Source organism: Pteropus vampyrus, unplaced genomic scaffold (genome assembly GCF_000151845.1).
Source record: "Pteropus vampyrus isolate Shadow unplaced genomic scaffold, Pvam_2.0 Scaffold207, whole genome shotgun sequence".
NCBI lineage: Eukaryota > Metazoa > Chordata > Mammalia > Chiroptera > Pteropodidae > Pteropus > Pteropus vampyrus.
Window position 1 is genome coordinate 2,306,959 of NW_011888988.1, and position 13,448 is coordinate 2,320,406.

Consider the following 13,448-nt stretch of genomic DNA (forward strand, 5'->3'; position numbering starts at 1 on the left):
GATCACTTACATCTTTGAATGGCAAGAGAGAAGAGACACTTTTCTAAAGTAAAGACAGTTTTCAGCTATTCAGATTTTGCCCATAAAGATTTTAAAGATTAGCGGGTCTGTAAACTCCTCCGTATTTCAATACTTTTAAAGGACAACAAGCTCTGTTTTGATTTACTTAGCAACTGTTCCTTGAGCTCTAGCGAAAGACGCTTCCAGGCAGTGTGCTGGGTGGTGGGATGGCGTGGCATTTCAGGCTCAGTCTCTGTCCTCACTGGGCTCTGAACTTGGGAAGAAGGTGATGATGAGATGGGTGAGTGATGCAGCCGTAGGTGAGGTAAGTGGGTGTGTGGAAACAGAAGGTGCATTGGGATTGGGAGACGGTGGGGAAAGGCAGGTGGAGGGGGTAACACGCATCGGGACCTGGATTTGAGAAGGGGAGTAATTCAGCTTGGCTGGGAGGTTGAGTGAGAGGCGGGGATGGCACAGAGGCCAGATCACAAAGGCCATTGGGTACCATACGTGGAGTCTGAACTTTATTCAGAAGACAGTGGACAGTTATGAAGGGCTTCAGGCCATTGCCATTTCTTCTGTGGACTCTTTCGGGAGCCCCGTGATTTCCCTGCCCTGCTCGCTCTCCCCACCTCAAGATTTATGCATCCCTGGAGTCAGTGTTGCTCAAAACCCATTAGCGATGCCCATTTCTTATGGTATAAGGTCCAGACTCCATAGCTGATGTTCAGCCCCATTCGTCCACTGGCCCGACTGTTTCAGCAGCCTCAGCTCCTTGTAGTCACGCTGTGCTGCTAAGTGACAGGATAGTCTACCACTCCCTGAAGATGCCTTGACATTTCCTACGTGTGACACTTCCACAGGCTGGTGCACACTTCCCTCTGGTCAAGGAAGAGCTCACACGGACCCTCCTCTGACCCCTCTCCCCGCTCCTCCCCGTGTTGGTGTGCGCTCATTTCTCCCTTCTGTGAGCTCCATTCCCAGGACTCTTCCCCGAGCCTGCGCTGGATAGCAGCTGCCTGTTCTAGATGTAAGAGGGTCTTCCATCTCTGCCTCTCCCCGCCTGACACATAGTAGGCATTCAGTAGTGTTTGCTGGTTCGTGAACGTGCCTACGCGGTGGGAGACTCATCGTGAAGGAACGTTGGTCCTTAGGCGACGTTGGCTTTGTTTCACGTGTGTAAACTCTGGCAAGTTTGGAGACTTTAGGCCTGAGCTCGTCTCATTAAGCTGCAGTCTCCCAAAGATGACTCCAGTGTTCCTTTCACATCTCTGCCTCCTTCCACCTGATGAGAACAGATTAATAAGCAGTTCGGCTGTGTGTTTCTTCATGAACAGAACACTGGCTGTTGTGCAGCTCTGCTCCTTCACACAGGAGCTGCTCAGCAGAGGCAGACTTGTGCCCTGTGCCAGGCCCTGCAGGCAAGAAGAATGTGAGCACACGGACTAGTGATGGCAGAGGGGGTTTACCGGCACATGCTCTGCTCGATCCCATTTGTTAACGCGAAGAACTTCTGCTCCTTACCTGTCAGTACACTCTCATCTCATCCTTTCTGGATTTCTTCCTTGATGCAGTTAGGCAGGAAAATGTGAGCTGGCAACGATTTCTGGGGGAGGATGGGTTGCCTTACGTGCAAATAAGATCTGCAATGCAAATGGACAGACCTTACACTTGCTTACTAATTCTTAGCCACCAAGTCCCCTGCTCTGCCCTCCTCTCTTTTATGTCTACTAGTTCATGGAAAATATTATTAAAGGTCCTTGAAGGAGCCAGGGAAAGATAAGGTAAAGTTTGAACCAAGGGTTCAGCTCTGCCATCTAAGATCAAGTATGTGTGTGCTTGTATGTATGGGTGGAGCGGGGAGAGAGGGAGAGAAGAGAAAGAAAAAGAGAGAATAAGAGAGAGGTGTTCACCGTGACTACTCACATCAGTGGTGATATAGGTCTGGAATGGTGAGAAATTTCTTAGCCACAAACGAGTCAGTTTACAAGAACCTGCTTACCAACTGCCTTGTGGGCCAGGCTGTGAAAGCTGCTGGTGGTTAACGATGTAAGAAGCATGATTTCTCTCCTCTGGAAGCTTACGCTCCATTCGAGAATGCCAGGCTGACATACAGCTTTAATAGGGATGATGCTCAAAGTGTCAGACAAAGGGCCGAGGCCTCAATCAAGCTGAACAGATACCAGCTGTATGCAGCCAGGACAACTGGCCCCGTTTGCGTGTCCTGCCTGAAGATGGACCTCGTTACATTTAACGAGGTGTTTCCCTGTGCACGGGTGCCCCTGCTTGGTACACCCAAAAATCGCCAGGGGAGTTTCTAACCTTGGCAGGACCGGGGAAGGCTTCCTGGAGGAGGTGGGTTGGAGCTGAGCCTCGAACAGAAGGGCCATGTTTTGAGCTGACCCAAGCCTGTTTTGTTGTTCGACAAAAATCGCATTCTTCGGTTTTACTCTTGGTAGGCCCTGGCAGTTGGAGGTGGATAGGAGTTAAATGTCCCCCCATTCCACCACCTCGCTGCCGAGATTAGTTCTGAATTTTGCCACGTGTGCACACATTTATCAGTAGACAGGCACCAGCCCCACCATGGACCTGTCCCTGGAAGCTCGAAGCCTCTTTTCTCTGCCCTTAGGTGGGCGTCCAATGATCATCTTGCGGGAGGGGCCCATGAGGCCGAGGCAGGCCTGCTGTGGGCCGGAGCAGACACCCGGCCAGTCTGTTCAGGGGACAGAATCTTAGGGAGTGAAGGGACGCAGATCCAAAGGAGCGCTAGACCCAGGGCAAAGCTCCCTCTGGGTGCTGCTCAAGGCACCCTCTCATCCTGACAAGGGTATTGGGGCCTGAGAAAATTCCTCACTTGGCACATATGTTGAATACCACACCTTTCATTTGTAAATTCTTCCTTTTTTAAAAAATTAAATTTGTTGATGTTAATAACATTATATAAATTTCAAATGTACAACTTTATATACATCTGTATACTCCAGTGTGTACGACCCAAAGTCTAGTCTCCTTCTGTTACCATATATTTGACCCCCTTTACTCTCTTCGTCCCCCACTCCACTGTTTATTTCTAACATTCCTTATACTAATAAATTCTCAGATGCAGCTTCAGTTACCAGTAATGAAATCATTTGACTTGTAGCCATGTCCGGGCCTGGATTTCTGAGTAGGACCCTTCAAATGCTAACTCATTATTTCTGGACTGCGGATTCCGCATTTAGGCACTTTTAATGCTAACAACCATCCCTCGGAGGTAGATGAGTGAATTTATACAACATCCCCTCTGTAAGTGATCTAATGAGTAGGACTGAGAGAGGAGGGAGCAGATTATTCCAGCCTCAGTGGCTTGGCGCTGACACGTGGGGAGAGACGTGGGGACTTGGGGTGGAGGGGAAACACTGCCTGCCTCCCTTAGGGTCCCTAAAAGTGGTGGCTGTCAACCTTCTTTAAAAGGTTGTTACCTTTTGAAATCATGACATGACAGTTGATAAATCTCTGTTAAAAAGTAATTAGAAGCAGCTGCAGGGTAAGAGTAAGCTCATGGGCCCTGTGGGAGATGTGAGGGGTGTTGTCTGTGTGGGGAACTGACGGAAAGAAGCCTCGTTCAGGATAATAGGAGCGGCTGGGAAGTTTGAAGCAGGTGAGCGTTACTTATCCATCATAGTCGCCCCCCAGGTTTCATGAAAGCGAATCTCAGACCAAATTCTATCCTACATGTAGGCATTTATTAGGCAAGTGGTAGGAACCAGTTCATACCCATATGTCCTGGGGGCTCTTTGTCCGTTTAGGAACTCGTGCCACTACCTTGAATGGAAGGTCCCTTCCAGGGATGTGACATATCCAGAAGGGGGATTCTGAGCTCTCTATTTGGCATCAGACAACCAGAAATTCTCCAGTGCTGGAGCAGAATACAAGACCTCTTTTGGGTCAAGCCTTAGGGTCATCACCAAAGGTCATCACCAAAAGTAGGTGTTTTAAACATTTCTGGACTCTTGACCCCTGATCAGGCAGAGGAGGGAAGGGAGGATTGTCTCAAGGTATTTTAGTCATTATTTCTAACATGAACCACATTAACTAGAAGTCACAGACTTTTGCAGTAACAGATTATTTGATGTCTTCTTGATTTACAGAACAGTTCAAGCAGGAAACTGGAAAAATCATGGCTTGAAAATACTTCACTTCATTTAAACTGCATGGGCTAGCTTTGCTTGAGAAGTTGATGTCTTTTCTTATAACCATAAAATCGGCCTTGCTAAAGCAAGGCTCCAAAAATTGAGTAAAAACTCAGAATTATTCCTCTCCACGGAAATCTTTAGTAAAAGGCGAAAGATTTATACGATTTGAAGAGAAATCAGAGTATGCTCCTAAGTAGCCAAACTCCCTCCTCCAGTAACTGCAACTCCTAGTTCACTGATGGTGGCATTTTACCCCCAAGGGCTACTTCCTGCCTAAAGTTTGTACAAGGAATTCAGTTAAGCAAGCTTCTCATAGTTAGAAATGTGGAGCTGAAAGAAATTCTTTTAAAATTGAAAGGATTGTACTTTGTGCAGAGAGTAGTATGGGTATGCAAATAAAAGTCTGAGTCATCAACCTAGAGAGTCTGCAAATACTATTCACAGTGTGCCTGGGGAGCCACCACTAGGGGGCTCAACAGAGGTCCGGCTGGCTGCGCTCTGAACCTCATCCAGCCAGGTTCAACCACAGAAACTGATTTTATCCTTTTTGTGTACTGGGATTCTGAGTATGGTTCCTTTCATTTCCTTTCCCCCAACGCAGTTAAGATATAGAACCACAAGGAGTTCCCTCTCGCTGCCCCTGTTTAGTCACACCCACCCTCCTCACCCCATCCTTAACTCATGGAAGCTGCGGTTGCGTTTTCCATCTCATAATTTTATTTTGAGAGTGTTATTTAAATGAGATCATACAATATACAACCTTTTGAGACTGATTCTTCGCCCCTGCCATCCCCCACAACCCCGGAGATCCATCCAAGTTGTGTGTACCAGTAGTTCATTTCTTTTCATTGAGTTACTAGTCCATGGTATGGATGGACCACAGTTTAACCATTCAACCACCCGTTCACTCGTTAAAGGGCGTTTCACTTATTTCCAATTTTTGGCTATTAAGAATAAAGCTGATAGGAGTATTTGTGAACAGGTTTTTGTGTGTACGTGTTTTAACTTCTCAAGGATAAATCCCCAGGAGTCTGATTGCTGGATTGTATTATGTGTTTAGTTACATAAAAAGACTGCCAAACTGTTTTCCAGAATGGCTCTACTGTTTTATATTCCCACCAGCAATTTTGAGATATTCAGTTTCTCTACATACTTGCTAGCATCTGGAATTATCACCATTTTTAATTTTAGCTGTTCTGATAGGCGTGCAATGATATCTCATCATGGTTTTAATTTGCATCTCCATAATAGTTAATGATGTTGAACCTCTTTTCATGTGCTTATCTGTCATCTGGGTATCTTCTTTGGTGAACTTCGGTTCATGTCTTTGCCTATTTTGTACTTGGATTATTTGTAGGTTATTGTTGTATTTAGAGAGTTTTTTACATAGTCTAGATACTAGCCCTTTATCAGATAGGTGGTTTGAAAATATTTTTTCTTACTCAGTAGCTTGATTTTTCATCTTCTTAGTAGGGTCTTTCGCAGAAGTCTAATTTATTGTTTTGTTTTGTTTTGTTTTTTTCTCTTACAGATTGTGCTTTTGGTGTCATCTTTAAGAACTCTTGTTGTATGCCCAAAGATGTTTTTTTTTCCCAAAAGTTTCATAGTTTTGCATTTGACATTCAAACCCGTGATCTATTTTGAGTTAATTTTTATTCTAGTTTAGGTAAAGGTTTCTTTATTTAATTTTACTTTATTTCATTTTATCTTTTTGCTTATGGATGGCTACTTGCTACAGCACCATTTGTCGAAAAGACTATTCTTCCCCCATTGAATTGTTTTTGCAACTTTGTTAAAAATCAATTGGCCAGACTTATGGGGCTCTGTTTTGGGGTTCTCGTTGCTTTCTTTTAATTGATGTGCGTATAGCCCGTCTTTTTCCATCCTTTTCCTCTCAACCTACGGTATTGTTATATTTGACGTGTATTTCTTACAGACAGCATGGAGTTGGATCATTTCTTAAAAATCCGTTCTGCCAGTCTGTCTTTTAATTGGTATATTTAAATTGATTGGGGTTAATTTAGCTTCTTGAATCTGTAAGTTTATGCTTTTTGCCAAATTTGCGAAGTCTTTAGCTGTTATTTCTTTGAATACTTTTTCAGCACTACATTTTTTCTCCTTTCCTTCTAGGATTTCAATGACATGAATGTTAGATTGTTTATAATTATACCACGGGTTTCTGAGGCTCTGTTCGTTTATTCTTTCAGCCCATTTTTTCCCCCCGTTTTTCAGATTCTGTTGATCTGTCTTTAGGTTCGATGATTCCTTTCTATGTCATCTATTTCTGCTTTTAAGCCCATCCAGTGAGTCATTTTATTTTCCATTTTTTGTCATTCCTCAACTCCTGAGGTACCTAGCCAGTCTGTCTTCTTTTTTCCATCTTTCAGAGTCTTATTTTTGTTTTATAATTACATCCGGGGTTTTTCGCTATCCTTCGTGGGAGTGTTAGGGAAAAATGTGTTTATTTTATCTTGCCTGGAACCAGAAGTCTCTGTGTTAAAGTATTTTAAAGTTAGTTTCAGACATCACAGAAAAGATGTCAACATCTTAATTAATAACAAGCAAATAAGTTTCTGCACAGAGACGGCCCAGGCGGTGCACTGTGGGGAAATGGATGGTGGAGATGTGCCCGGAAGATGTGGTGAGCTTGGTTCTTGTTCTCATTTGTCTCTATTCCCAGCCGTCTCCATCATGGCAGCACCTCAGCTGCCATGATAGCTGACCATCCTTAGGGATGCCCTGGGACACCCGCTGGGTAGCCTACATTTTAACTCAATTTTGACACTGTCTACCTCGAGATAGCATCAGATCCCACAGGTTAAGAGCTCAGTCCTACAAGACTGCACCCCACCCCCTTCACATGCCAGCTGCAAGTCCAGGTTGTTACCTGTGCTTTAGAGTGACTGGTTACAAATTGGAGGTTCCCATAACCTCTTCCTTGGGTTCAGTTAGTTTGCTAGAGTGGCTCACAGAACTCAGGAAAACATTTTATTTACTGTTTACTGGTTAATTATAAAAGGTTTTGATAAAGGATACAAATGATCATCCAGATGGAAGAGATGCATAGAGCAAGGTATATAGGAAGAGCATGGATGCCCCTCCCTGGGCCTGCCATGCTCCCAGCACCTCCTCCCTGAAGCCAGTACTTTCAGGATTGTTATGGGGAATGCATCATGAGGCATGTTTCATCATCAACTCCTTTTTAAGCCCTTCTCCCCTGTTGGAAGAATGAGGAGAGGGCTGAAAATACCAAGTTTCTAATTATGGCTTAGTGTTTCTGGTGACCAGCCCCCACCCAAGAGCCATTAAGAGTCTCCTCATTAGAACAAAAGAGGCTGCTACCACCCAGGAAATTCCAAGGGATTTCGGAATTCTGTGTCAGGAACCGGGGTCAAAGACAAGTATTAGATCAGAAGATGCTCGTGGTGCTCTTATCACTTAGGAAATTACAAGGCCGTTAGGAGTTCTGTGTCAGGCATGTGGGGCAGAGACCAGTACATATTTTCTATTATTTCACAGGGAGCTCTCTCTTTGAGAGCCTGGGCATGTAGGTAATGGACAAAGGGGCCAGACTGAAAAGGTGCGTGGGAGATTTCTTCCACATATTCTGATTGCCCACTCTCCTGGTTTTTTATGTAGTGTGTAAAATTCAAGGAGAAAAATGGTATCCGGGATTAAGAAGCGTTCCCCTATTCTCCCCCTGTTGCCTGGATGGATGGCAAAAATATTACTTTTTTCTTTTTCTCTCTTTTATCATTCTTTTTTAATTGTCCTTCTGCCCTGGGGACCTTCAGCATTTTGGTATTCATCTAAAATTCTAGATTCTAGATTTTATGTATTAACTAGTTTTCTTGAATGTGAGAAGCCTTCTTAGGCTAAAAGCAAATTCTCTGTGTGCGAGGGCCATTGTAGGTGCGACGGCCCCCAAATGGCCGGGAACCATTTTTTCCTCCTTATTTCTGAGACTCGCTTTGTCTTTTTCATATTCTGGAGAGGTGCCACTAATGGGATGTATGATTTATTAGCATCGTTTGAAGCTGGGGAATGTCAGGAGCTTGTGTAATTTGCTGTCTAAGTCATCCCATTCTATTACATTTTTCAGTCACAACCCCTAACTTAGCAGCCTTATTAATTATTACAACATGTTACTCCATATAGCTTATATAAAATGTGGTCGGTGTTTTTCTAGTTTGAGGACAGGTAGAGAAAATAATATAGTCGTTGTGCCTTTGCCTTCATGCTAGAATTTAGTGTTTTTAAAAATGTGATTCATTCCTTGTTAGCTCTAGGGGGAAAGGAAGACATACAGAACAAACAAAGCAGGGAGAAGAATCTATACATGTTTCTTATATTTAGGTATCTTGTAGTCAAGCGTATGCATAAGTCTGGGATAATCTGGAGTGACTTCTAGGAAGTAGAGGTGAAGCCAGAGGATGTTACTGAGTTTAGATTGGCAGTTGGGTTGAAGAGATTCAAATAATTCATCCATATCAGTTAGGATCTCTTGATTTAATTAAGTCGAGAGGTTTTCTCCTCTTCTGCAAAGCACCTCCCTGTCCCCATTGTACCGTGGACCGATTTGCCAGGCTCAGATGAAGACCAGTTAAGAGACCGAGTCAGGACCCGGTAGAGCAGTGCAGTTTGTGCTCGTCCTGTTGGGCACCGCCACCCCGGTGAGCTGCTTTCTTCACCCGTGCGGGATGGTGAAGACATTTAAGCAGGGACTTTGTTATTTACAGAAAAATAAAAAGTTTTGTGAATGAAAATATTTTACCTTTGAGGAAATGTTGGCTGGGGAAAGAGCATCATCTCTGGAAATGGTGAGCAGTAAGATAGTTTTGTTCAAATTATTTTAGAAATAGCAAAGCATCCATTGAAAGAAAAAGAAAACTCTTCCGACAATTGCTAAATGAATCTTTAGCCTGAGTTCATCCAGAGAGCAGTGCTGCTTCTGTGCAGAATTCCTACAAATACGTCCTCCTTTTTTCTCTCTCCTTTGGAGATCTATAGCCATTAAGGTGAGCTGGCCGCCTGGGTGCAGGTACCTTACAAAGGTTTCCCCGTCCACAGATAACTTTTGCTCAGTGTGACTGGGAATCAGGTATGGCCCCAAGGTAAATAATATGCACATGTGTCTGGTATTCTATTGTATTTCTTTTCATTTTTTAAATTCACATTCTGGATATGAGGGTAAGGAAAACAGTAAATATATTCAGTTCTCCACTGTTTTCTCTGAGGAAAAAAGAGGTATGGTAGTAAAAATTACAGACTGGTGGGTAAGGTAGATTATTTTCTATTTGTCTTTGAAATACATAAATAGGTACACTGGCGAAAGGGTTCTAATGTGAATATGTTCTGCCTTCATTATTCAGTTCTAGAACATTCCTCGGATTGACCTAGCCGGTGTTTTCCTCCATTTAGTTTTCCTCCAGTGAATAGACTTATTTCAGAATAGTGTTCTTCAAAGCAAATTATTTTCATAAAGCTTCTATTATAAAGCTAGAGCTGGGTTGCAATCAGAAGAAAAATTCCTTTTGAAGTGTGTCGATCGAGTTTCTATTAAGACAACAGAATCCTCTCTGATCCTTTTAAGCAGAAAGGAATTTATTGCAGGGGTTTAAAGGAGATTTCAGAATAGTCGAAAGGACAGTAGAGACAGGCACTAAGTGAGCTTCCAGGAGCAATTCCCAGAATCACCCTGCAAAACTGGGGGTGCAGTATAGTTTCCAGCTTGAGAAATAGCAAAAACTGCCACACCAAGGAAGTGGCTGTGTCTCTGGACTGACTGGACTGTGGAGTCTCTGCTGGGGCTGCTGCGGGGCCACCAAAGCGCCTCTGCCACCATGCTTTCAGGAGAGTCATGTTTCATACTTATTTATGTTGTTTTACCTTCGAAGTCTGTGTGTTCACCAGAAGCTAGGTCATATGCAGACATGCTAGGTGCAGGGAATTCTGGTAAATGTAGTTTTCTGCTTTCCAGCCTCTACCGTATGGGAGTGTTGATTGAGTCAACTGGCAATATCTTCCATACAGAGCAGATATTTTAAGGAGAAGGTTAAAATTGTTGCTTTCCCATGCCATTTTAGATGTTGTGGTTTTTCTGAATGCCGAGGTTCCTCTTTCCTTACCTGTGGTTTCATTTCCTTTTTAGTCCATGGTTTCTAGAACCTTTCTCCTTTCCTTTCTTTTGACTGGGTTTGGGGGATCTTGAGTAGCTCAGCTCTCTCAGATTTTACCTATGAATATCTGTAAAATAGAATTGTTGTTTATTTATATATTTGCTCAACAAACATTTACATAGTACTTCATAAGTACCAGGCACTATTCCAGGTGTTTTCTATGTTTTAATTTATTTTAAGTCTTATAAATCACCAATAAGTCCTCTATTATAATAGTGCTGTATTTTGTCCATCTCTTTAGAGTGAGTAATTGATATACCAGTGGGTAGGCCTTAAGCTGGTGCAGGTAGCCTGCAGAGCAGATAATCCACTAGAAATATTCCATGAGTTTATGTTCTCTAGCTATGGTTATAAAGGCATTCAAGGACAAGTGCCAGGTTCTCCATTTCTCCAAGTTCTCTACAGGTGCAAGACTGTGCTTACACCAGGTTCTTAAAAATGATGTGATTCATTTCATTTTCTTTTTAGCAAGCTTTTATTGAGCATGTAGTATATGCTAGATTCTTGAGGGATACAACGCTGAATATATACACAGTTCCTGTTGGAGAGGAGTAGACAGGCAGCTCAGCGACCTACAGTTAAAGCACAACGTGGTCAGTTGCCAAGAGAGAGGTAACTGTAGCGCCTTGTTGGAGCCCAGATGACAGTGAGCCCAGACTGCCAACGGATGGATTAGGAAAGGCTTCCTGGAGGAGGGTTTGCCTGAGCTGAGACCTGAACGGTGGGTCATCATTATAGTGGTATTAGAGGGACAGGTTTTCCCAAGCAGAGGGTGCAAAGTGTGGGAAGTTCCAGCTGTATAAACACAGCACGTTTGGGCGACTGTCAGGGAGGTCAGCATGGCTGTTCCGCGGGACTGGAGGGGAAGGTCAGAGAGGATGATGAGGGGATGGGCAGGGCCAGGAATAAAGAGCTGCATGAGTGCTGCTGAGAATGTTCGCCTGGAATGCTAGTGGAAAGTGTGAAGAATATTAAATGGGGGAGGGACATGACCAGGTGTGATCTTAAACTATTACTTTGGTGCTATGAAGAGGAGACGGAATGGAAAGAACAAGCCTAAATGTGCAGAGAATTGTCCCCAGGATCGAAGTAAGTCCAGCACAGAAGACAGGGAGGAAAAAGATATACAGTAATTCCAGGTTTTTACTGGATAACAAAGGCTGATTGGTGGGCTACTGCTGAGGCTCTTTCATGGCCTCCATAGAATCTGCTTCCTTTGTAGCTATGGACTTCAGATCTGATAGCAAATTACTTAAAAGTGCCATATCTGTATAATAAAACAATGCTCCTGACCTACTCTCACCAGGTGATAAGTGGTGGGTCTAGGAGACCTGGGAATCTCTTAGAAGGGGGGTGGGAGGGTAGGCAAACTATGTCCTGTGGACCCAATCTGGCCCCCTACTTGTTTTTGTAAGTAAAGTTTTATTGGAAAACAGCACAATCATTTGTGTATCGTCTGTGACTGCTTTCAGGCTGCACCATCAGCTGAGTGGTTACCACAGAGACTGTGGCCCACAAAGCTGAAAGTATTTTCCATCTAGCCCTTCTAAAGTGTGCTAACCCTTGTTTCAGTGGGGCTATTTTGATAGCAATAAGCAGGATGGATTTGTAGGGACAAGTTCAATTTTTGCATTAACTTTTCTAATTTTAGACTTTGGGCTTCGTGAATCAGTCCCTTTCACTTTCATAATCATGTTTAATTCTAAATGGCAAGCATGTTACAATGTGGATGAACTTCAAAAGCATTATGCTAATAAAGGAAGGCAAGTCACATACTACATGGTTCAATTTATGTGAAATATCCAGAATAGGACAAGCCATAAGACAGACAGCAGATCGGTGGTTTCCAGAGGTGGGGGAGGAGGGAGGAATGGGGGTGACTGATTTGGGGAACAGGGATTCCTTTTAGGGTGATGAAAATGTTTTAGAACTAGATACAGGTGCTGGCTGTACAACTCAGCGAGTGTACCAAATGCCACTGAATTGACTTTAGTATGGTTAATTCTGTGTTACATGAATTTTGCCTTAAAACAACAACAAACTCCCCCAAATTCAAGCTTTTTCAGAATTCCTGAGATGTGAAGTTTCAGTTCTGTGAGATCCTGACAATAACCTTCTGAAATTTGAATTAAGGTTTCAGGTGCCAGTCAGAGCAGTGATTTACTGAAAGATGGGCTAGGCCCTGGGAGACTCTGGGTAGGAAAACAGGTGGTAGACTTGCTATAACTCACTCTAGCTGCGGGATGAATTTCTTGGCTTCCGTTAGGGTGTCTTGATGGCTACCTTAGGGTTTTAGTTGGCGCTTGGTATTTTAACAGTGTTTCAGTCCACTAGCCTGAATACTTGGTATTTTAACAGTGTTTCAGTCCACTAGCCTGAATAATAGCAAACTTATTAGCTATAAGTTTGTATTGTCTTCAGCTGGAAAATAGACTTTAAGCCTTTGGCTGCTTAGTTCAATTTTGTCTGAGGAATGCAAGCCAAAGCACAGAAGGAGAGGCCTGGCCACCCCGCTGTGGTAATTTAGCCCAGCTAAGAGGCGGAGTGAGACTGCTGTCATCTGGCAAGGTTTAGAGGTAATGAGAATTCAGGGCTACAACAAGGAAGGATTTGCTCATCGGTGAATTGGCAACATAAGATCCTCATTTGTGAGGAAGTTTTTTTCCCTTAACTTTCTGTGCTTGAACTACTCTATGAGTTTGAGAAAGATTTGAGCCTCCAGATATAAGTGCACAGGCTTAAAAAAAGGTCATTCGGCAACATTAGGAAATAATTTAAAATTCAAAACATTAAAAATTATACATTTAGTACACCCACATTCATAGCAACATGATTCGTAATAGCCATGAGTTGAAACCAAAGCAACTCAAATGTTCATCGAAGAATAGATGAGTGGATAAAGAAGTTATGGTATATCCATGCAATGGAATATTACGCAGCCATAAAAAGGAAGGAAATTCTGATATATGCTACAACATGCGTGAACCTTAAGGACACTATGCTGAGTGAAATAAGCCAGTCACAAAAAGACAAATACTGTATGACTCCAGTTATGTGAGGTACCTAGGATACTGAGATCCATAGAGACAGAAAG

General features: G+C 43.2%; 1 protein-coding gene and 1 non-coding gene across 7 annotated transcripts in view; one reads left to right on the forward strand and one right to left on the reverse strand.

Annotated features, from left to right (window-relative positions):
• The window catches only part of HHAT (hedgehog acyltransferase), a 243,721-nt gene that overhangs the window by 28,611 nt on the left and 201,662 nt on the right, over positions 1-13,448 (forward strand). The window lies entirely within an intron of this gene.
• LOC111746993 lies at positions 4,247-4,360 on the reverse strand. The gene has a single exon (XR_002783349.1). It is a non-coding gene; the product is annotated as a U5 spliceosomal RNA (small nuclear RNA).